Source organism: Pleurodeles waltl, chromosome 7 (genome assembly GCF_031143425.1).
Source record: "Pleurodeles waltl isolate 20211129_DDA chromosome 7, aPleWal1.hap1.20221129, whole genome shotgun sequence".
NCBI classification, from domain to species: Eukaryota; Metazoa; Chordata; class Amphibia; order Caudata; family Salamandridae; genus Pleurodeles; species Pleurodeles waltl.
The window spans coordinates 285,758,986-285,784,664 of NC_090446.1; positions in this window are offsets into that span (position 1 = coordinate 285,758,986).

A 25,679-nucleotide genomic window follows, 5' to 3' on the forward strand; every position below is an offset into this window, starting at 1 on the left:
TTCAGAAATGCACAGGTTTGGTAGGTTTCCCTAGGTGCCGGCTGAGCTAGAGGCCAAAATCTACAGGTAGGCACTTCGCAAAAAACAGCTCTGTTTTCTTTCAAAAATGTGGATGTGTCCACGTTGCGCTTTGGGGCGTTTCCTGTCGCGGGCGCTAGGCCTACCCACACAAGTGAGGTATCATTTTTATCGGGAGACTTGGGGGAACGCTGGGTGGAAGGAAATTTGTGGCTCCTCTCAGATTCCAGAACTTTCTGCCACAGAAATGTGAGGAACATGTGTTTTTTTAGCCACATTTTGAGGTTTGCAAAGGATTCTGGGTAACAGAACCTGGTCCGAGCCCCGCAAGTCACCCCTCCTTAGATTCCCCTAGGTCTCTAGTTTTCAGAAATGCACAGGTTTGGTAGGTTTCCCTAGGTGCCGGCTGAGCTAGAGGCCAAAATCTACAGGTAGGCACTTCGCAAAAAACAGCTCTGTTTTCTTCCAAAAATGTGGATGTGTCCACGTTGCGCTTTGGGGCGTTTCCTGTCGCGGGCGCTAGGCCTACCCACACAAGTGAGGTATCATTTTTATCGGGAGACTTGGGGGAACGCTGGGTGGAAGGAAATTTGTGGCTCCACTCAGATTCCAGAACTTTCTGCCACAGAAATGTGAGGAACATGTGTTTTTTTAACCAAATTTTGAGGTTTGCAAAGGATTCTGGGTAAGAGAACCTGGTCCGAGCCCCGCAAGTCACCCCTCCTTAGATTCCCCTAGGTCTCTAGTTTTCAGAAATGCACAGGTTTGGTAGGTTTCCCTAGGTGCCGGCTGAGCTAGAGGCCAAAATCTAAAGGTAGGCACTTTCCAAAAAACACCTGTTTTCTTCCAAAAATTTGGATGTGTCCATGTTGCGCTTTGGGGTGTTTCCTGTCACAGGCGCTAGGCCTACCCACACAAGTGAGGTATCATTTTTATCGGGAGACTTGGGGGAATGCTGGGTGGAAGGAAATTTGTGTCTCCTCTCAGATTCCAGAACTTTCTGCCACAAAAATGTGAGGAACATGTGTTTTTTTAGGCAAATTTTGAGGTTTGCAAAGGATTCTGGGTAACAGAACCTTGTCCGAGCCCCGCAAGTCACCCCTCCTTAGATTCCCCTAGGTCTCTAGTTTTCAGAAATGCACAGGTTTGGTAGGTTTCCCTAGGTGCCGGCTGAGCTAGAGGCCAAATTCTACAGGTAGGCACTTCGCAAAAAACACCTCTGTTTTCTTTCAAAAATGTGGATGTGTCCACGTTGCGCTTTGGGGCGTTTCCTGTCACGGGCGCTAGGCCTACCCACACAAGTGAAGTATCATTTTTATCGGGAGACTTGGGGGAACGCTGGGTGGAAGGAAATTTGTGGCTCCACTCAGATTCCAGAACTTTCTGCCACAGAAATGTGAGGAACATGTGTTTTTTTAGCCAAATTTTGAGGTTTGCAAAGGATTCTGGGTAACAGAACCTGGTCCGAGCCCCGCAAGTCACCCCTCCTTAGATTCCCCTAGGTCTCTAGTTTTCAGAAATGCACAGGTTTGGTAGGTTTCCCTAGGTGCCGGCTGAGCTAGAGGCCAAAATCTAAAGGTAGGCACTTTCCAAAAAACACCTGTTTTCTTCCAAAAATTTGGATGTGTCCATGTTGCGCTTTGGGGTGTTTCCTGTCACAGGCGCTAGGCCTACCCACACAAGTGAGGTATCATTTTTATCGGGAGACTTGGGGGAATGCTGGGTGGAAGGAAATTTGTGTCTCCTCTCAGATTCCAGAACTTTCTGCCACAAAAATGTGAGGAACATGTGTTTTTTTAGGCAAATTTTGAGGTTTGCAAAGGATTCTGGGTAACAGAACCTGGTCCGAGCCCCGCAAGTCACCCCTCCTTAGATTCCCCTAGGTCTCTAGTTTTCAGAAATGCACAGGTTTGGTAGGTTTCCCTAGGTGCCGGCTGAGCTAGAGGCCAAATTCTACAGGTAGGCACTTCGCAAAAAACACCTCTGTTTTCTTTCAAAAATGTGGATGTGTCCACGTTGCGCTTTGGGTCTTTTTCTGTCACGGGCGCTAGGCCTACCCACACAAGTGAGGTATCATTTTTATCGGGAGACTTGGGGGAACGCTGGGTGGAAGGAAATTTGTGTGTCCTCTCAGATTCCAGAACTTTCTGCCACAGAAATGTGAGGAACATGTGTTTTTTTAGCCAAATTTTGAGGTTTGCAAAGGATTCTGGGTAACAGAACCTGGTCCGAGCCCCGCAAGTCACCCCTCCTTAGATTCCCCTAGGTCTCTAGTTTTCAGAAATGCACAGGTTTGGTAGGTTTCCCTAGGTGCCGGCTGAGCTAGAGGCCAAAATCTACAGGTAGGCACTTTGCAAAAAACACCTCTGTTTTCTTCCAAAAATGTGGATGTGTCCACGTTGCGCTTTGGGGCGTTTCCTGTCGCGGGCGCTAGGCCTACCCACACAAGTGAGGTATCATTTTTATCGGGAGACTTGGGGGAACGCTGGGTGGAAGGAAATTTGTGGCTCCTCTCAGATTCCAGAACTTTCTGCCACAGAAATGTGAGGAACATTTGTTTTTTTAGCCAAATTTTGAGGTTTGCAAAGGATTCTGGGTATTAGAACCTGGTCCGAGCCCCGCAAGTCACCCCATCTTGGATTCCCCTAGGTCTCTAGTTTTCAGAAATGCACAGGTTTGGTAGGTTTCCCTAGGTGCCGGCTGAGCCAGAGGCCAAAATCTACAGGTAGGCACTTTGCAAAAAACACCTCTGTTTTCTTCCAAAAATTTGGATGTGTCCATGTTGCGCTTTGGGGTGTTTCCTGTCGCAGGCGCTAGGCCTACCCACACAAGTGAGGTATCATGTTTATCGGGAGACTTGGGGGAACGCTGGGTGGAAGGAAATTTGTGGCTCCTCTCAGATTCCAGAACTTTCTGCCACAAAAATGTGAGGAACATGTGTTTTTTTAGGCAAATTTTGAGGTTTGCAAAGGATTCTGGGTAACAGAACCTGGTCCGAGCCCCGCAATCCACCCCTCCTTAGATTTCCCTAGGTCTCTAGTTTTCAGAAATGCACAGGTTTGGTAGGTTTCCCTAGGTGCCGGCTGAGCTAGAGGCCAAAATCTACAGGTAGGCACTTCGCAAAAAAACACCTCTGTTTTCTTCCAAAAATGTGGATGTGTCCACGTTGCGCTTTGGGCCGTTTCCTGTCGCGGGCACTAGGCCTACCCACACAAGTGAGGTATCATTTTTATTGGGAGACTTGGGGGAACGCTGGGTGGAAGGAAATTTGTGGCTCCTCTCAGATTCCAGAACTTTCTGCCACAGAAATGTGAGGAACATGTGTTTTTTTTAGGCAAATTTTGAGGTTTGCAAAGGATTCTGGGTAACAGAACCTGGTCCGAGCCCCGCAAGTCACCCCTCCTTAGATTCCCCTAGGTCTCTAGTTTTCAGAAATGCACAGGTTTGGTAGGTTTCCCTAGGTGCCGGCTGAGCTAGAGGCCAAAATCTACAGGTAGGCACTTCGCAAAAAACAGCTCTGTTTTCTTTCAAAAATGTGGATGTGTCCACGTTGCGCTTTGGGGCGTTTCCTGTCGCGGGCGCTAGGCCTACCCACACAAGTGAGGTATCATTTTTATCGGGAGACTTGGGGGAACGCTGGGTGGAAGGAAATTTGTGGCTCCTCTCAGATTCCAGAACTTTCTGCCACAGAAATGTGAGGAACATGTGTTTTTTTAGCCACATTTTGAGGTTTGCAAAGGATTCTGGGTAACAGAACCTGGTCCGAGCCCCGCAAGTCACCCCTCCTTAGATTCCCCTAGGTCTCTAGTTTTCAGAAATGCACAGGTTTGGTAGGTTTCCCTAGGTGCCGGCTGAGCTAGAGGCCAAAATCTACAGGTAGGCACTTCGCAAAAAACAGCTCTGTTTTCTTCCAAAAATGTGGATGTGTCCACGTTGCGCTTTGGGGCGTTTCCTGTCGCGGGCGCTAGGCCTACCCACACAAGTGAGGTATCATTTTTATCGGGAGACTTGGGGGAACGCTGGGTGGAAGGAAATTTGTGGCTCCACTCAGATTCCAGAACTTTCTGCCACAGAAATGTGAGGAACATGTGTTTTTTTAACCAAATTTTGAGGTTTGCAAAGGATTCTGGGTAAGAGAACCTGGTCCGAGCCCCGCAAGTCACCCCTCCTTAGATTCCCCTAGGTCTCTAGTTTTCAGAAATGCACAGGTTTGGTAGGTTTCCCTAGGTGCCGGCTGAGCTAGAGGCCAAAATCTAAAGGTAGGCACTTTCCAAAAAACACCTGTTTTCTTCCAAAAATTTGGATGTGTCCATGTTGCGCTTTGGGGTGTTTCCTGTCACAGGCGCTAGGCCTACCCACACAAGTGAGGTATCATTTTTATCGGGAGACTTGGGGGAATGCTGGGTGGAAGGAAATTTGTGTCTCCTCTCAGATTCCAGAACTTTCTGCCACAAAAATGTGAGGAACATGTGTTTTTTTAGGCAAATTTTGAGGTTTGCAAAGGATTCTGGGTAACAGAACCTTGTCCGAGCCCCGCAAGTCACCCCTCCTTAGATTCCCCTAGGTCTCTAGTTTTCAGAAATGCACAGGTTTGGTAGGTTTCCCTAGGTGCCGGCTGAGCTAGAGGCCAAATTCTACAGGTAGGCACTTCGCAAAAAACACCTCTGTTTTCTTTCAAAAATGTGGATGTGTCCACGTTGCGCTTTGGGGCGTTTCCTGTCACGGGCGCTAGGCCTACCCACACAAGTGAAGTATCATTTTTATCGGGAGACTTGGGGGAACGCTGGGTGGAAGGAAATTTGTGGCTCCACTCAGATTCCAGAACTTTCTGCCACAGAAATGTGAGGAACATGTGTTTTTTTAGCCAAATTTTGAGGTTTGCAAAGGATTCTGGGTAACAGAACCTGGTCCGAGCCCCGCAAGTCACCCCTCCTTAGATTCCCCTAGGTCTCTAGTTTTCAGAAATGCACAGGTTTGGTAGGTTTCCCTAGGTGCCGGCTGAGCTAGAGGCCAAAATCTAAAGGTAGGCACTTTCCAAAAAACACCTGTTTTCTTCCAAAAATTTGGATGTGTCCATGTTGCGCTTTGGGGTGTTTCCTGTCACAGGCGCTAGGCCTACCCACACAAGTGAGGTATCATTTTTATCGGGAGACTTGGGGGAATGCTGGGTGGAAGGAAATTTGTGTCTCCTCTCAGATTCCAGAACTTTCTGCCACAAAAATGTGAGGAACATGTGTTTTTTTAGGCAAATTTTGAGGTTTGCAAAGGATTCTGGGTAACAGAACCTGGTCCGAGCCCCGCAAGTCACCCCTCCTTAGATTCCCCTAGGTCTCTAGTTTTCAGAAATGCACAGGTTTGGTAGGTTTCCCTAGGTGCCGGCTGAGCTAGAGGCCAAAATCTAAAGGTAGGCACTTTCCAAAAAACACCTGTTTTCTTCCAAAAATTTGGATGTGTCCATGTTGCGCTTTGGGGTGTTTCCTGTCACAGGCGCTAGGCCTACCCACACAAGTGAGGTATCATTTTTATCGGGAGACTTGGGGGAATGCTGGGTGGAAGGAAATTTGTGTCTCCTCTCAGATTCCAGAACTTTCTGCCACAAAAATGTGAGGAACATGTGTTTTTTTAGGCAAATTTTGAGGTTTGCAAAGGATTCTGGGTAACAGAACCTTGTCCGAGCCCCGCAAGTCACCCCTCCTTAGATTCCCCTAGGTCTCTAGTTTTCAGAAATGCACAGGTTTGGTAGGTTTCCCTAGGTGCCGGCTGAGCTAGAGGCCAAATTCTACAGGTAGGCACTTCGCAAAAAACACCTCTGTTTTCTTTCAAAAATGTGGATGTGTCCACGTTGCGCTTTGGGGCGTTTCCTGTCACGGGCGCTAGGCCTACCCACACAAGTGAAGTATCATTTTTATCGGGAGACTTGGGGGAACGCTGGGTGGAAGGAAATTTGTGGCTCCACTCAGATTCCAGAACTTTCTGCCACAGAAATGTGAGGAACATGTGTTTTTTTAGCCAAATTTTGAGGTTTGCAAAGGATTCTGGGTAACAGAACCTGGTCCGAGCCCCGGAAGTCACCCCTCCTTAGATTCCCCTAGGTCTCTAGTTTTCAGAAATGCACAGGTTTGGTAGGTTTCCCTAGGTGCCGGCTGAGCTAGAGGCCAAAATCTAAAGGTAGGCACTTTCCAAAAAACACCTGTTTTCTTCCAAAAATTTGGATGTGTCCATGTTGCGCTTTGGGGTGTTTCCTGTCACAGGCGCTAGGCCTACCCACACAAGTGAGGTATCATTTTTATCGGGAGACTTGGGGGAATGCTGGGTGGAAGGAAATTTGTGTCTCCTCTCAGATTCCAGAACTTTCTGCCACAAAAATGTGAGGAACATGTGTTTTTTTAGGCAAATTTTGAGGTTTGCAAAGGATTCTGGGTAACAGAACCTGGTCCGAGCCCCGCAAGTCACCCCTCCTTAGATTCCCCTAGGTCTCTAGTTTTCAGAAATGCACAGGTTTGGTAGGTTTCCCTAGGTGCCGGCTGAGCTAGAGGCCAAATTCTACAGGTAGGCACTTCGCAAAAAACACCTCTGTTTTCTTTCAAAAATGTGGATGTGTCCACGTTGCGCTTTGGGGCTTTTTCTGTCACGGGCGCTAGGCCTACCCACACAAGTGAGGTATCATTTTTATCGGGAGACTTGGGGGAACGCTGGGTGGAAGGAAATTTGTGTGTCCTCTCAGATTCTAGAACTTTCTGCCACAGAAATGTGAGGAACATGTGTTTTTTTAGCCAAATTTTGAGGTTTGCAAAGGATTCTGGGTAACAGAACCTGGTCAGAGCCCCGCAAGTCACCCCTCCTTAGATTCCCCTAGGTCTCTAGTTTTCAGAAATGCACAGGTTTGGTAGGTTTCCCTAGGTGCCGGCTGAGCTAGAGGCCAAAATCTACAGGTAGGCACTTTGCAAAAAACACCTCTGTTTTCTTCCAAAAATGTGGATGTGTCCACGTTGCGCTTTGGGGCGTTTCCTGTCGCGGGCGCTAGGCCTACCCACACAAGTGAGGTATCATTTTTATCGGGAGACTTGGGGGAACGCTGGGTGGAAGGAAATTTGTGGCTCCTCTCAGATTCCAGAACTTTCTGCCACAGAAATGTGAGGAACATTTGTTTTTTTAGCCAAATTTTGAGGTTTGCAAAGGATTCTGGGTATTAGAACCTGGTCCGAGCCCCGCAAGTCACCCCATCTTGGATTCCCCTAGGTCTCTAGTTTTCAGAAATGCACAGGTTTGGTAGGTTTCCCTAGGTGCCGGCTGAGCCAGAGGCCAAAATCTACAGGTAGGCACTTTGCAAAAAACACCTCTGTTTTCTTCCAAAAATTTGGATGTGTCCATGTTGCGCTTTGGGGTGTTTCCTGTCGCAGGCGCTAGGCCTACCCACACAAGTGAGGTATCATGTTTATCGGGAGACTTGGGGGAACGCTGGGTGGAAGGAAATTTGTGGCTCCTCTCAGATTCCAGAACTTTCTGCCACAAAAATGTGAGGAACATGTGTTTTTTTAGGCAAATTTTGAGGTTTGCAAAGGATTCTGGGTAACAGAACCTGGTCCGAGCCCCGCAATCCACCCCTCCTTAGATTTCCCTAGGTCTCTAGTTTTCAGAAATGCACAGGTTTGGTAGGTTTCCCTAGGTGCCGGCTGAGCTAGAGGCCAAAATCTACAGGTAGGCACTTCGCAAAAAAACACCTCTGTTTTCTTCCAAAAATGTGGATGTGTCCACGTTGCGCTTTGGGGCGTTTCCTGTCGCGGGCACTAGGCCTACCCACACAAGTGAGGTATCATTTTTATTGGGAGACTTGGGGGAACGCTGGGTGGAAGGAAATTTGTGGCTCCTCTCAGATTCCAGAACTTTCTGCCACAGAAATGTGAGGAACATGTGTTTTTTTAGGCAAATTTTGAGGTTTGCAAAGGATTCTGGGTAACAGAACCTGGTCCGAGCCCCGCAAGTCACCCCTCCTTAGATTCCCCTAGGTCTCTAGTTTTCAGAAATGCACAGGTTTGGTAGGTTTCCCTAGGTGCCGGCTGAGCTAGAGGCCAAAATCTACAGGTAGGCACTTCGCAAAAAACAGCTCTGTTTTCTTTCAAAAATGTGGATGTGTCCACGTTGCGCTTTGGGGCGTTTCCTGTCGGGCGCTAGGCCTACCCACACAAGTGAGGTATCATTTTTATCGGGAGACTTGGGGGAACGCTGGGTGGAAGGAAATTTGTGGCTCCTCTCAGATTCCAGAACTTTCTGCCACAGAAATGTGAGGAACATGTGTTTTTTTAGCCACATTTTGAGGTTTGCAAAGGATTCTGGGTAACAGAACCTGGTCCGAGCCCCGCAAGTCACCCCTCCTTAGATTCCCCTAGGTCTCTAGTTTTCAGAAATGCACAGGTTTGGTAGGTTTCCCTAGGTGCCGGCTGAGCTAGAGGCCAAAATCTACAGGTAGGCACTTCGCAAAAAACAGCTCTGTTTTCTTTCAAAAATGTGGATGTGTCCACGTTGCGCTTTGGGGCGTTTCCTGTCGCGGGCGCTAGGCCTACCCACACAAGTGAGGTATCATTTTTATCGGGAGACTTGGGGGAACGCTGGGTGGAAGGAAATTTGTGGCTCCACTCAGATTCCAGAACTTTCTGCCACAGAAATGTGAGGAACATGTGTTTTTTTAACCAAATTTTGAGGTTTGCAAAGGATTCTGGGTAAGAGAACCTGGTCCGAGCCCCGCAAGTCACCCCTCCTTAGATTCCCCTAGGTCTCTAGTTTTCAGAAATGCACAGGTTTCGTAGGTTTCCCTAGGTGCCGGCTGAGCTAGAGGCCAAAATCTACAGGTAGGCACTTTGCAAAAAACACCTCTGTTTTCTTCCAAAAATGTGGATGTGTCCATGTTGCGCTTTGGGGTGTTTCCTGTCGCAGGCGCTAGGCCTACCCACACAAGAGAGGTATCATTTTTATCGGGAGACTTGGGGGAACGCTGGGTGGAAGGAAATTTGTGGCTCCTCTCAGATTCCAGAACTTTCTGCCACAGAAATGTGAGGAACATGTGTTTTTTTAGCCAAATTTTGAGGTTTGCAAAGGATTCTGGGTGACAGAACCTGGTCCGAGCCCCGCAAGTCACCCCTCCTTAGATTCCCCTAGGTCTCTAGTTTTCAGAAATGCACAGGTTTGGTAGGTTTCCCTAGGTGCCGGCTGAGCTAGAGGCCAAATTCTACAGGTAGGCACTTCGAAAAAAACACCTCTGTTTTCTTTCAAAAATGTGGATGTGTCCACGTTGCGCTTTGGGGCGTTTCCTGTCACGGGCGCTAGGCCTACCCACACAAGTGAGGTATCATTTTTATCGGGAGACTTGGGGGAACGCTGGGTGGAAGGAAATTTGTGGCTCCTCTCAGATTCCAGAACTTTCTGCCACAGAAATGTGAGGAACATGTGTTTTTTTAGCCAAATTTTGAGGTTTGCAAAGGATTCTGGGTGACAGAACCTGGTCCGAGCCCCGCAAGTCACCCCTCCTTTGATTCCCCTAGGTCTCTAGTTTTCAGAAATGCACAGGTTTGGTAGGTTTCCCTAGGTGCCGACTGAGCTAGAGGCCAAATTCTACAGATAGGCACTTCGCAAAAAACACCTCTGTTTTCTTCCAAAAATTTGGTTGTGTCCATGTTGCGCTTTGGGGTGTTTCCTGTCGCAGGCGCTAGGCCTACCCACACAAGTGAGGTATCATTTTTATCGGGAGACTTGGGGGAACGCTGGGTGGAAGGACATTTGTGGCTCCTCTCAGATTCCAGAACTTTCTGCCACAGAAATGTGAGGAACATGTGTTTGTTTAGCCAAATTTTGAGGTTTGCAAAGGATTCTGGGTAAGAGAACCTGGTCCGAGCTCCGCAAGTCACCCCTCCTTAGATTCCCCTAGGTCTCTAGTTTTCAGAAATGCACAGGTTTGGTAGGTTTCCCTAGGTGCCGGCTGAGCTAGAGGCCAAAATCTACAGGTAGGCACTTTGCAAAAAACACCTCTGTTTTCATCCAAAAATGTGGATGTGTCCATGTTGCGCTTTGGGGTGTTTCCTGTCGCAGGCGCTAGGCCTACCCACACAAGTGAGGTATCATTTTTATCGGGAGACTTGGGGGAACGCTGGGTGGAAGGAAATTTGTGGCTCCTCTCAGATTCCAGAACTTTCTGCCACAAAAATGTGAGGAACATGTGTTTTTTTTGCCACATTTTGAGGTTTGCAAAGGATTCTGGGTAACAGAACCTGGTCCGAGCCCCGCAAGTCACACCATCTTGGATTCCCCTAGGTCTCTACTTTTCAGAAATGCACAGGTTTGGTAGGTTTTCCTAGGTGCCGGCTGAGCTAGAGGCCAAATTCTACAGGTAGGCACTTCGCAAAAAACACCTCTGTTTTCTTTCAAAAATGTGGATGTGTCCACGTTGCGCTTTGGGGCGTTTCCTGTCACGGGCGCTAGGCCTACCCACACAAGTGAGGTATCATTTTTATCGGGAGACTTGGGGGAACGCTGGGTGGAAGGAAATTTGTGGCTCCACTCAGATTCCAGAACTTTCTGCCACAGAAATGTGAGGAACATGTGTTTTTTTAGCCAAATTTTGAGGTTTGCAAAGGATTCTGGGTAACAGAACTTGGTCCGAGCCCCGCAAGTCACCCCTCCTTAGATTCCCCTAGGTCTCTAGTTTTCAGAAATGCACAGGTTTGGTAGGTTTCCCTAGGTGCCGGCTGAGCTAGAGGCCAAAATCTACAGGTAGGCACTTTGCAAAAAACACCTGTTTTCTTCCAAAAATTTGGATGTGTCCATGTTGCGCTTTGGGGTGTTTCCTGTCACAGGCGCTAGGCCTACCCACACAAGTGAGGTATCATTTTTATCGGGAGACTTGGGGGAATGCTGGGTGGAAGGAAATTTGTGTCTCCTCTCAGATTCCAGAACTTTCTGCCACAAAAATGTGAGGAACATGTGTTTTTTTAGGCAAATTTTGAGGTTTGCAAAGGATTCTGGGTAACAGAACCTGGTCCGAGCCCCGCAAGTCACCCCTCCTTAGATTCCCCTAGGTCTCTAGTTTTCAGAAATGCACAGGTTTGGTAGGTTTCCCTAGCTGCCGGCTGAGCTAGAGGCCAAATTCTACAGGTAGGCACTTCGCAAAAAACACCTCTGTTTTCTTTAAAAAATGTGGATGTGTCCACGTTGCGCTTTGGGGCGTTTCCTGTCACGGGCGCTAGGCCTACCCACACAAGTGAGGTATCATTTTTATCGGGAGACTTGGGGGAACGCTGGGTGGAAGGAAATTTGTGGCTCCTCTCAGATTCCAGAACTTTCTGCCACAAAAATGTGAGGAACATGTGTTTTTTTAGGCAAATTTTGAGGTTTGCAAAGGATTCTGGGTAACAGAACCTGGTCCGAGCCCCGCAAGTCACCCCTCCTTAGATTCCCCTAGGTCTCTAGTTTTCAGAAATGCACAGGTTTGGTAGGTTTCCCTAGGTGCCGGCTGAGCTAGAGGCCAAATTCTACAGGTAGGCACTTCGCAAAAAACACCTCTGTTTTCTTTCAAAAATGTGGATGTGTCCACGTTGCGCTTTGGGGCGTTTCCTGTCACGGGCGCTAGGCCTACCCACACAAGTGAGGTATCATTTTTATCGGGAGACTTGTGGGAACGCTGGGTGGAAGGAAATTTGTGGCTCCACTCAGATTCCAGAACTTTCAGCCACAGAAATGTGAGGAACATGTGTTTTTTTAGCCAAATTTTGAGGTTTGCAAAGGATTCTGGGTAACAGAACCTGGTCCGAGCCCCGCAAGTCACCCCTCCTTAGATTCCCCTAGGTCTCTAGTTTTCAGAAATGCACAGGTTTGGTAGGTTTCACTAGGTGCCGGCTGAGCTAGAGGCCAAAATCTACAGGTAGGCACTTTGCAAAAAACACCTGTTTTCTTCCAAAAATTTGGATGTGTCCATGTTGCGCTTTGGGGTGTTTCCTGTCACAGGCGCGAGGCCTACCCACACAAGTGAGGTATCATTTTTATCGGGAGACTTGGGGGAATGCTGGGTGGAAGGAAATTTGTGTCTCCTCTCAGATTCCAGAACTTTCTGCCACAAAAATGTGAGGAACATGTGTTTTTTTAGGCAAATTTTGAGGTTTTCAAAGGATTCTGGGTAACAGAACCTGGTCCGAGCCCCGCAAGTCACCCCTCCTTAGATTCCCCTAGGTCTCTAGTTTTCAGAAATGCACAGGTTTGGTAGGTTTCCCTAGGTGCCGGCTGAGCTAGAGGCCAAATTCTACAGGTAGGCACTTCGAAAAAAACACCTCTGTTTTCTTTCAAAAATGTGGATGTGTCCACGTTGCGCTTTGGGGCGTTTCCTGTCACGGGCGCTAGGCCTACCCACACAAGTGAGGTATCATTTTTATCGGGAGACTTGGGGGAACGCTGGGTGGAAGGAAATTTGTGGCTCCTCTCAGATTCCAGAACTTTCTGCCACAGAAATGTGAGGAACATGTGTTTTTTTAGCCAAATTTTGAGGTTTGCAAAGGATTCTGGGTGACAGAACCTGGTCCGAGCCCCGCAAGTCACCCCTCCTTTGATTCCCCTAGGTCTCTAGTTTTCAGAAATGCACAGGTTTGGTAGGTTTCCCTAGGTGCCGGCTGAGCTAGAGGCCAAAATCTACAGGTAGGCACTTTGCAAAAAACACCTCTGTTTTCTTCCAAAAATTTGGATGTGTCCATGTTGCGCTTTGGGGTGTTTCCTGTCGCAGGCGCTAGGCCTACCCACACAAGTGAGGTATCATTTTTATCGGGAGACTTGGGGGAACGCTGGGTGGAAGGAAATTTGTGGCTCCTCTCAGATTCCAGAAATTTCTGCCACAAAAATGTGAGGAACATGTGTTTTTTTAGGCAAATCTTGAGGTTTGCAAAGGATTCTGGGTAACAGAACCTGGTCCGAGCCCCGCAAGTCACCCCTCCTTAGATTCCCCTAGGTCTCTAGTTTTCAGAAATGCACAGGTTTGGTAGGTTTCCCTAGGTGCCGGCTGAGCTCCCGGCCAAATTCTACAGGTAGGCACTTCGCAAAAAACACCTCTGTTTTCTTTCAAAAATGTGGATGTGTCCACGTTGCTCTTTGGGGCGTTTCCTGTCACGGGCGCTAGGCCTACCCACACAAGTGAGGTATAATTTTTATCGGGAGACTTGGGGGAACGCTGGGTGGAAGGAAATTTGTGGCTCCTCTCAGATTCCAGAACTTTCTGCCACAGAAATGTGAGGAACATGTGTTTTTTTAGCCAAATTTTGAGGTTTGCAAAGGATTCTGGGTAACAGAACCTGGTCCGAGCCCCACAAGTCACCCCTCTTGGGATTCCCCTAGGTCTCTAGTTTTCAGAAATGCACAGGTTTGGTAGGTTTCCTAGGTGCCGACTGAGCTAGAGGCCAAATTCTACAGGTAGGCACTTCGCAAAAAACACCTCTGTTTTCTTTCAAAAATGTGGATGTGTCCACGTTGCTCTTTGGGGCGTTTCCTGTCACGGGCGCTAGGCCTACCCACACAAGTGAGGTATAATTGTTATCGGGAGACTTGGGGGAACGCTGGGTGGAAGGACATTTGTGGCTCCTCTCAGATTCCAGAACTTTCTGCCACAGAAATGTGAGTAACATGTGTTTTTTTAGCCAAATTTTGAGGTTTGCAAAGGATTCTGGGTAACAGAACCTGGTCCGAGCTCCGCAAGTCACCCCTCCTTAGATTCCCCTAGGTCTCTAGTTTTCAGAAATGCACAGGTTTGGTAGGTTTCCCTAGGTGCCGACTGAGCTAGAGGCCAAAATCTACAGGTAGGCACTTCGCAAAAAACACCTCCGTTTTCTTCCAAACATTTGCATGTGTCCGCGTTGCGCTTTGGGGTGTTTCCTGTCGCGGGCGCTAGGCCTACCCACACAAGTGAGGTATAATTTTTATCGGGAGACTTGGGGGAACGCTGGGTGGAAGGAAATTGGTGGCTCCTCTCAGATTCCAGAACTTTCTGCCAAAGAAATGTGAGGAACATGTGTTTTTTTAGCCAAATTTTGAGGTTTGCAAAGGATTCTGGGTAACAGAACCTGGTCCAAGCCCCACAAGTCACCCCTCTTGGGATTCCCCTAGGTCTCTAGTTTTCAGAAATGCACAGGTTTGGTAGGTTTCCCTAGGTGCCGGCTGAGCTAGAGGCCAAAATCTACAGGTAGGCACTTCGCAAAAAACACCTCTGTTTTCTTTCAAAAATTTGGATGTGTCCACGTTGCGCTTTGGGGCGTTTCCTGTTGCGGGCGCTAGGCCTACCCACACAAGTGAGGTATCATTTTTATCGGGAGACTTGGGGGAACATAGATTAGCAAAACAAGTGTTATTGCCCCTTGTCTTTATCTACATTTTTTCCTTCCAAATATAGGAGAGTGTGTAAAAAAGACATCTATTTGAGAAATGCCCTGTAATTCACATGCTAGTATGGTCAACCCGGAATTCAGAGATGTGCAAATAACCACTGCTCCTCAACACCTTATCTTGTGCCCTTTTTGGAAATACAAAGGTTTTCTTGATAGCAATTTTTTACTCATTATATTTCAGCAAATGAATTGATGTATACCCGGTATAGAATGAAAACGCACTGCAGGGTGCAGCTCATTTATTGGCTCTGGGTTCCTTGGGTTCTTGATGAACCTACAAGCCCTATATATCCCCGCAACCAGAGGAGTCCAGCAGACGTAACGGTATATTGCTTTCGATAATCTGACATTGCAGGGAAAAGTTACAGAGTAAAATATAGAGAAACATTTATGTTTTTTTCACCTCAATTTCAATATTTTTCTTCTTCAGTTGTTATTTTCTGTAGGAAACCCTTGTAGGATCTACACAAATGACCCCTTGCTGAATTCAGAATTTTGACTACTTTTCAGAAATGTTTAGGTTCCTGGGATCCAGCATTGGTTTCTTGCCCATTTCTGTCACTGACTGGAAGGAGGCTAAAAGCACAAAGAATTGCAAAAATGGGGTATGTCTCAGTAAAATGCCAAAATTGTGTTGCAAAATTGGGTTTTCTGATTCAAATCTGCCTGTTCCTGAAAGCTGGGAAGCTGCTGAGTTTAGCACCGCAAACCCTTTGTTGATGCCATTTTCAGGGGAAAAACCACAAGCCTTCTTCTGCAGCCAATTTTTCCAATTATTTTGAAAAAAACGAAATTTTCCCCTCCTTCAGGGGAACCCACAAAGTCTGGGTACCTCTAGAATCCCTAGGATGTTGGAAAAAAGGACGCAAATTTGGCTTGGTTAGCTTATGTGGACAAAAAGTTATGAGGGCCTAAGCGCGAACTTCCCAAATAGGCAAAAAAAGGCCTGGCACGGGAGGGGGAAAAGGCCTGGCAGCGAAGGGGTTAATACACAAATGCACTTGTCATAGAAATATCATAAACACCAATATTAGGAACATTATAAAACGTATGGCAAGTAAGGAAAACATATTAGTATAGAATGCCCATAAAAGGAACATTTAGCAAACATATAGGGCACTTCACGGAAAGAAACAGGTTAACATAATACTATATCATGTCCATATCAGGAACATTATAAATCATATGTCCTTCAAAAGTACCTGCTTGGTGAGGTAAAGGCACTCCTAGTGCCACAAGGAGAACAAAAGGGGCCCCCGGTGCTTCACTGCACAGGAACGGGGGCCCTCCAGTGATTAGGGGATAAGGGGGTGACACACACCTCCTCTGGGTGTATAACGGGCCACTCCAGTGGCGTGCGATATCTGGGGCACCCTCCCCCCCAGGCGTCTGCTGGCCCTCCAACAGAAAGGGGGGCCAACAATGCCCCAAAAGCCAACAAACAACAATGCACATGGGGGCCTCACACGACTCTCGTGGGGGCCCCAAAACAACAATAAAGGAGCACACTGTGCGGGTAGCCTCTGGTGAGGTTTCCACCGCACCCTTCTGCAATACCTTGGGGCTCCGCTGGGGCAGTGGGAGCCTCTGATGAGGCTTCCTTCCCCCATGCCCGACTACCACAACAAAGAGGGCTCCGGTGGGGTGGGAGAACCTCCGGTGAGGCCTCTCTCCCCCGCACCAGCTCCTAAAATGCAGCCTGCAGCCCACCTGGGCCATAGAAGACAGCAGGCACCAGAGTGAGTGCTGAGGCAGAAACACAGAAAGGGTAAAAAGGAACAAAATATTCTGGAACCATACTGCTAATCATTTATCGTAAGGCAACTACATATAAAATAACAAACATCTTAAATGAAAAATAAATGAAAGTTAAACTAATCAGTGGGAAATGCACTATTTATGTAATGAAACTGCTATTGGTTAATGCGATCATTGCAGATGTCTGTGTGCATTCAGAGGCAATACAATTGAAACCTGTTTTGTGCAACAGGGAAAGTGATGTATTTTTAGTGCTACGAGGTCCTTGAAAGAACTTTGAAAGTGTAAGCCATGTTTCAAAATGTGCATTACACACACTGTAATATAGGCCACCACAAAATGGGCATATAATGTTAGTTTAAAGATAAAAAGTGCTTCTAAAGTATAGATTTCACTCCACAGCTTATTGTAGAACATCCTTACATTACCTCTCAAAAAGAAAATATGTCACAGGTAGCTTCAAGTTACTACATCAGTTAATGACTATATCAAACTTAGCAAGGCTTTCCATTCGCAGGTTTACCAGTTCCGCACATTTGAATTTCTTTCCGGAAGCAGGCACTGGGGTGAGAAGGCATGTTTTTTATCTGTTTTCTCCTCCCTACCGATCACAACAGAGGAGATTACCCCCCTTCCTCTCCAGCTGGGGAATCTGAATTGTCCCAAATAACTTATACCCTTTCACAGGAAGGCTAAAATTATGGTTAAACAACCCATCACAGGCAAACGGACATCAGACTTAAGTTACAGACAGTCCGTGAAAATTAGGGACAGGTGGTCAACCTACTGAGACTATTGCTGAGAAGCAGAAAAGACAGACCCATCCGACCATATCTCATCACTATAGTCCACCTAAACAGGAAATGTACTTAATGTCAGCTCAGGAGACATATACTTGTGTCCCTCATCCCTCGACCTTGGCATGGAGTATTAAAGGGCAGATTTATGGAAAGTGGCGCTGCACTGAGTGTTGCTCCACTGTCCAGGCGCCCTTAGTACCCCTGTACCGCCACCATGTGTGCACCATATTTAAATATGCCGCACATGGCACAGGGTAGGGGGCAATAGCATCATTTTTCATTAGGCTATTGATGTATTCTGCAGGAGTAGCGCCTAAATATTGGTGCTACTCTTGCAGAGTACATGGGGCCCCATTCTAAAGATTGGAAGCCCCCTTTTAACGCCTGCTCTTGAGCAGGCGGTAAAAGAGCCGTAGAAAATGGCACAAGGAAATTTAATAGATTTCCTTACGCCATTTTTCCATTTCCCATAATAGGGGAACGCCCCCTTTGCTTACATTATGCCTGGCGCAGGCATAATGTAGTGGAAAGGGTTACAGAGTGGCTCAATGCAAGCATTGCACATCGCTGTAAATAAGGCGCGGGATTTCGGCCTCATTGGGCCACATTGACATAAACAACAATTATGTTAATGTGGCGCAAGGTGTCGCTAAGATATTATAAATATGCCCTTAAGTGACTAGTACGGTGTTCGAAGCTAAAAATCTCACTCTACTAGTTATACTCTAAAATTACACTTTCATTTTGTTGTATATTTGAAAGTAAATTGAACTCTGTTCTTCAGCGCCACTTACAACAAGATACTGAAATTCAGCGCCAGTGGTCACAGCCATCTCCGTAATGCAGAAGATTCAGTGTACCACAACCTCTAGATACTCTTACGTGGATAGAAATGGTACTTGTGTCATGATCACTGCAGCATTAAACTACCTAGGCCAAGTTTACAAAGGTTTTGCATCAGGTTTTTCAACTCAGACCAGATGGAAAATCCTTTCTGTGGTTTACAAATCAATGCAAGTTGGTATTTGCTTTAGTATATAAGAAAAAGTAAAGCAAACCAGTGCAAAGCGTTGCTTTGTGTTACTCTGCGACAAAGGGGCATTCCATGGGTGGTACATGGGCGTTCCCACAACATGGTTTTTGCCTCAACTCCCTATCTACTAATTATAGTAGACAGGGTTTTGAGCCAAAAAGTAAAACCACATGAATGCAGATGTAAAAAAAGGAGAAATGCCTTAAATCTCCTGACTTTTCCCGCTTTGCATGTGTGGTGTACTGTGCAGCAGACATCCAAAGAGAGAAAAGTTTTAAAGACAGTCTAAGCAGAGTATTTTGTACTGGAATGATTTTCTTCAAGTACAAATCCTATGCTAGACTCCTAGACACATGCAGACATTTTTGCATTATGGTGCAAGATGTGTGCGTGGAGCTCGGCAGCCTGTTTGTGCATTGGCAGTAGGGCGAGAGCAGGATAGCACCATTTCTCTGTAGATACGGCAACTTACTGCTGTGTTGTGTGACAGGTCTAAAAATCTGGGTCCTGGTTTCCTCAGCATGATACAAAGAGACAGATACAGCAAAAATGTGCACTGATACAAAGCAGCGTAGTCTTATTATGGTATTCAAATTCTCGTGTACAAGGTTTTTGTGCTGAAAGGTGCCCTCTTTGTAGCAAAAACAGCGCTCTGAGCTGCTTTGACCTAGTTTGAGACAGGCAGACATTCCATTAGTGGTACTTGGACGTTCCAGGGAAACAGCCCCTGCTTTTGAATGTGAACCCTGATCTGCTAAATTGATAATTCTTGCTTTGTACCATTAAAATACCTCCTCGAGGCAGGCACAAAGCAGGAGAAATGTTTTAATTTCTCCTAACATTTCAGGAATTGTATGTGTTGCTGCACTGTATAGGACCAACTCAATGTGTGAAATGTTTTAAAAAACATCCAGGCATAGGATTTTTTACTGGAAGGTTACCTTCCACAGGAAGCACTCACCTTTGCACTATGATGAAAAAGTGAGTGTGTGGTGCGAGGCAGCCTTAAACAGCACCAGCTCAGAGGAAGAGTAGCAGCACACCATAAAAGCAAACATGGATCTGTGCTTCTCTCTCCTACTAGTGCAATGCAGCACAGCAACTTTGGCTGCTGCACTTAGTTGCACTATTTTTCTTTGTGAGTCCGATCCCAAAATGATCTTCTTCTCCTGCATACCATCTGTGATTAAAAAAAAAACTTCCAGCCCGCGGTTAATTATCAAATAAATTAATAAGGGCAAGGGTTCAAAGGTTTTCATGGAGAAAAACACTCATTGCCAATGCTGTACCAGTTCTGCTCACAGCTCCCTGCTGGTATTAACCACCTCCTCCACTGTGGCCTTCCTATGTTTAATTAAGTATACAGTTCAAATTACATTTATTCAAAGAATGAAATGTGTCACTGTGAGGGTGGCAGAGCAGTTTAGAAATCTACTAGCTGAGGGTACTAGAGACGTAGCTTGAAATGTGCCAGACCACCATAGGTATGGGCAAGACAGCCAACCCTGGTAGTTATCCCTAGACACATATAAATAGCAAAATGGTTGATCTCTTAGAAATAGACACTTTTCACACATAACGTTGGTGAAGCAGGGCAAGTTCACCGACAAAGACCATGGGGCATGATGGTGGTATTCTTCTAGCTGACACCTCCAACATCACTGTCAGAACAACTGCATTGCCAAACAGCAATATATGATGTGGGTCTTAAAGGCTAATGCATTAGATAGGTAGCAATCCCCACAGCATACAGATGTTCTGGGCTCAGGCCTCTGACATAAGTTTTTTTCTACTGATTACAAAGATTTTTCGCAGTAGAACTATCCACATGGGTAAAAAGCTCACATAGGCTCATTCGTTAGGAAGCCAACACAGGTCGCAGTAGTTAGTGGTGCTAGATTTGGCAAGTAAAAATTTTGATTGACAAATAAAAAATGGATTGAGGCTAGAAGGCACTGAGAAAGGATTACTACTGTGTAGATCTCCAAATACCTGCTTTCCCAGTTTGAAGGTTAGGCACAATTGTTAAACAATTACCTACATTGTTTAGAATGGATTCGGACATGAGCTTGCCCAATTCAAAAAATTGAGCAATGTCATTTTATATATGAAGTCCTTAGGATACCAATTAATTTATCAGCAGCACCAGCACAATAGCCTCAAAGATAGACCTCAATTTGTGCAAACAATAACCTTTGTTACCTTATTTTCAGATGCTTCTGTAGTAAACCACTGCCTTCCACCACCAGCTAACATTTTTTCACATCCTTAGGAAGAGGATTGGTAAATATAACATCCACTTGAAGAGGCTCCACCTTGGTCTGCCCATTAACCTGGAAACAAAAAGAGGTTTTATGATATTTATTAGGCATGCTATTTGGAATGTCTAAGTCAATGTGAGTTGGAGAGACAAGAGACCTGTAGAGAGTGAAGAAGGAGGCGAAGAGATTGAAGGGGGAAGTGGCAGATGGGAAATAAAACTTTCAAGAAGAACTGGAATGTAAGAAAGAGATGTGAGGGCTTCACATGCTAGCTTTAAGAATCCGTTAATGTTCACCTTGACCCGAATCATCGTATCTCTACTATTCAGTCTCAACACCACTCTCATTACACCTGTTCACCCTCTCAGTCTCACGTAGCTTGATGTTCTTCTAATCTTATTTTAGTGTATTGGTGTGTCTGTGTGTATTTATGGGATGGGAGGACATGATGTGGAATGTTGAGTGAGGATGCTGTGAGAATGTAGCGATGCATGAAATGTTGGGGTCTGTGTGCTTGTGCTAGCCTGGCAATGAATCAGAAATGGAGGGAGAATGGAGCCCCTATTGGTGTCAGTAAGTTGTGGCTGTAATGTAGCTGTAATATCTCACTTGAAATAATTGGCCCCACCAATTACATTTACCTTTTCCACATCTCCTCTCTTTCTCATTTTCTCGCTCTCCCTTTTTTTACTTTCTGTATCTGGACATTATCTTTTCACACGCAATAATTTGCCAGACTGCAAAAACATGTCCGATAAACTCATAGGACCATTTCATTTTGATATTTATATATTTGTTCGCTGATTTCAAAAAAATATATTCCCAAAGTGGCTGCAGTTTACTCCAATTCATGTTATTTCATGGTGCTTTGAGAAACGGTTAACCTGGCTATTCGACCTCTTTGGTGAGGAATGTCTTAGAGCATAATGCATATTTCATATTAGTTTCATGTTAATTGTGGAATGCAAATCAATATTCATTTGAGGACAATTTCAAATAATGAGAATGTGTTGTTGCTTTAAATCAGTCTCGTAACCTAATGACATGAGGTGAACTTCATGAAGTTCATAACAGTTTTGTGAATATCTGAGTGTGTGTGTAATTTGGTGTACGTTTCACTACAGGACAATGGTAACTCTCTCATGAAAGGGTAAATTGAACAGACACCATTTGCCTTTTTTATCCAAAAGTATTTTGGTTAATAAACTCATTTACGTTAATGAACTATTTGCAATAGCTTCGTTAACATATGTCCATAACAACAAAACTAGGCCTGACATATTGTACATATGCATTTTGAGGAAGTTTTCCAAACACCCCTTTTGCGTCACTTAAAAGAGCACTGTTAAATCCATCGAATGGCGGAGTAGGATGTATCTCCGGGGATCGTCTACAGAAACATCATCTGACATACACATTTCCTCCTTTATATAGTTTTAAAAAACAATTAATGTTCAGACGCGATACTTGTCTCAGGCAGTATTCTAACAATGATACTCTTATTCCAAACTGGGTAGGGGAGTCGTCTTATTATAGATAGACCATAACCATCATTATTTTTCAAAGATTTTTTAGAGGGTTGGACCAAGTACTTATTTTCAATTGCATCTCTATAATGCACACTACGATAACAAAAGACTAGACCATACGTGCACAGAAATGGAAGAATGGCTTGAGAAAGAATGGCACAAAATATCTAAGATTTCACATGCAGGAGTGCCAGATGTTTTACTCGCTATCAAGGGCCACATGACATAATTTAAACATCATGTACTCATGTTATCCTTAGACACATGAGTAATGCCCAAGGGAAGGATGGGCACTGGTGATGGGGAGATACAAAGACCCGATTCTCAGTTGTGCGGAAAATAGGTGGTATTTACCTCAACAGGTAAATATAAATACTTCAGATTATTTATCAGGTGCGCTAAATATAATCGATTATTTTCTGTATAAAAGTGAGGCATAACATGCAGCATTGTTATTTACTGCTACGAATTTTAAAGGTTTTGTCTTTTAATCGGCCATCCTTTCCCAAAAAAATGTGAACGAGTGTTTGTTGGCAATGTCCGTCATGCAAATCCAGCAAGGCCAGGAAAGATGCGATAATCATTGCGTAACCAAGACTGCCAATCTCTGCACAAACTCCCATTTGCACAGGGATTGGATTTTATTCCAAAACTCGAATAATGGGCCTTAGATTGGAGCAGCTGTATTTGTGCATGTTTCATTTTAAGGTCAGTGGCAGGGTCTGGTATATCTACAGAAATCAGAACTCACATGACGTGCAGTCATTATGTTATTCTTTATTTTGAGGGAAGTACTACCAAAGGATCGCATGCATGTATTTTAAACAGCTTTGCACTGTTGAGCCTCTAAGCACTTGATTGACTTCCAACGTCATATAGTGATAATATGTGAGGGCTTTGTAGGGTGGTTTTGGTGATTGGTATTCCTGATTAACCTGGTCCATTCAACCCAGCATGGAGTGTACCATACTTTTTACACAAGCTGGAGGATTATTGAGGACAGCCTTCTGGGTGATGATGAGGAGTATTGGAGGGGTCCCTGATCCTAATAAACAACACCATTGCTATATTTGGACGTCTGCTACCAGCAGTAACTACAAGTAAACTCTGTTCCACTGTTGACATACATTGGATATCTGATGTAAGGACACTGTAAAGTCTTACACATGAAAACGGTGTGATGCATAGGTAGTGGCCAAAAGCCCATCTTCTTCTCGTTACCTTCACAATAACTGGCGGGTTTTTCAGGGTAATATCTGTTTCCACCAGCAGTTTTCCACCCTTGTCGTCATTACACACAGCATTTACTAGTATCAGGTTGTGCTCGGTCAGACGGCCTTCATATTGGGCGTATGTTATAATGAGTGGGATGCGTTTCCCTGAAAAGTTTAACATATTCTGTCAGAATGTGATGTTTTATAGCGGAATTACATTCGAACAGATGAGTGTATGTTAAATACCAAGTCGCATCACATGCATGTTCTCTGCGCGCTACAAAATCACATTTGTTTTATATTTCTTTTGCATGCTTCTCCCACACACGTTTGTTGTTTTGGGTGACCTTGGCCTGAAAGTGCTAATACTTGCTGCAAAATACTGGTTGCAATTTACAACCAGTAATTGTGCAACTCGCGAAAAATTATAAAATGCAACCTATGTACTGATAAGCCAGTTCTTAAAATTCTGAATCGTAGTGCATGGAAATGTGATCTACCTCATGAATATTAATGAAAATTGCAATTCACTACAATTGGAGGCTATCAAAGGTATGGTGACCTGCTGGGGTGAGCAGCAGACCATCATGTCTTTGAAGGATGTGAATGAGTTTAAAGAAAGCACACTTTTTTAACTGCAGTCCATTTACCTAAAGCAAACAGGGCTGCTCTGAAAAAGGCAGTGTTTTTCTGTAGATTGTTTAAAAGTTGGCACTGGTCTCTTAGACCTCCTCCTACCCTTCTGCAAACTGGATTTTCACACTCATAAAACGGGATGGGCCTCAAGGGGATCCTTCCCTTTTGCAAATGCATTACCATCTCCTTTACACTGTTTGTTAAATGTCAATATCAATCAGTTATTTATTTCAAAATAAATAATATTGAAAGAATAGCTGCATCAAGCGCCTTCTAGATACCCAATTAGTATCCATTTGGAATCCCATGTTAGGAATTAAAAAAGATTTTCTGATTCCTTTAATAGGATTTGTACATAGAAAATAATCTCTATAATAATTGCGAGCTTTGAATTGAATTGTTTGCGACTGCTAAAATGCTTAGTTCATAAAACCTTTATTACTCATTTGGTAAGTTAGACTATGGAATATTGTTTCATTACTCATAGTTTATAAAGGAAGCGGTGGTGAAACGAAAGGGAAAGAGCTCTGGCATTCTCTTGTGACATAATGGTCATCGTATCGCCTTGAAAAAGCCAAATAGTGGTGGATCTGAAGTCTCAAGACTTACTGATCCATGTACAGTATTCAGCACCATAATAATGTTGTGCTTTTCCATAATGGTACCCAATACGTTATTTAATGTTGCAACTTAGCTCCACCCTCAGAGCAACGGGCCCAGGAAATGTAATAGAACTACATTTCGTGTAAGAGTGATAACTCGGGGAAGAGTTGTACAAACTATCAAGGAGTGCAAACAAACGTCCCTGGAGTAGAAATAGGGTCCATATCTCCTCCAGCTGCAGATTTGGAAACACATGCTTAACCTCGAATGTACATAGGTTATTCCATTGCAGTAAGGTTTCATTCCACTGTTCCTTGTCTCATCTAAAACAGCAAATTCCCCCTGCCAGACTTAATATAATTGTGGCTACGGGGGCTGCCTAATACTATAAAATGTGAGATTACAGGTGCCCCCAGGAACCAGGACCTTGGGTACTCAAGCTGTAACTGCAAGTTAGCTTCACAGGCCGCCCCAACACTCCACACCCCTTTGTCGATCAGGTGAGGTCTGACACAAAGAGGTGGGATGAAGGTTGAGTTGAGTACAGTACATCAACGTTATTACATTTGCAAGAAAGACTGATGCCCACACTTATATTACTAATGTGCTGCAGCCGATTCCAAATTCGATTTGGCTTTTACTAAGCCATGCAAAGTCAATTTGCACGGCTTTGTGTACTTTAGTAAATACAAAGAAACGCAGTGCACACCACTGCCTTGCATGACTTTGTGTCTGGTAGGTGTTAGATCAGAGGAGTATGGGCATTCCTCTGCATTCAGTCATGTATAGTGGCACAGTTTTGGACTTGAAGAAAAAATGATGCACCTACCCGACAGATGGATAACAAAGATAAATATCTTCAGTTATCTTCATTACTTCTTCTTTTCATGTATGCTGCAGAATGAACTGCTGCAGAATGAAGAACACATAGAAAGAGGGGTTTGTCCGTAAGGATTGTTTTTGTGCTGGAACGTGTTTCTTCCTGCACAAAAACAATCCTATTTGTAACGCGGGCATCCTTGCAGAATGCTGCAAGGATGCCTACGTTGGTACTATGCAGCACACAATGTGCCAGTGCTAGGAGAGACCAGACGTGTGCCTCTTCGAAGTAGATGAAATGCAGGCCTGCTCCCTCCCTTGCACCCAATGCATGGCAGCAAGTTGCCTTGCTGCTTTATGTTGCACAAACTATCAGTAAATCTACCCCTGTATGTCCCAAGAGAGTTATTATTCTTGTGTGGAAGAAAAGCACTTTAAATATAGCTTAGATGGATGTACTGCAAAAATAGTAATCAAGCAAGGAAAATCAAACACACTGAATAAATCAACAGAACACAATGAATGCAGTTGCAGCGGTAGACAGACAAATTAAACACAAGACGTACGATTACCGATCACTAGCTTGTCGTGAATGTGGGGTTG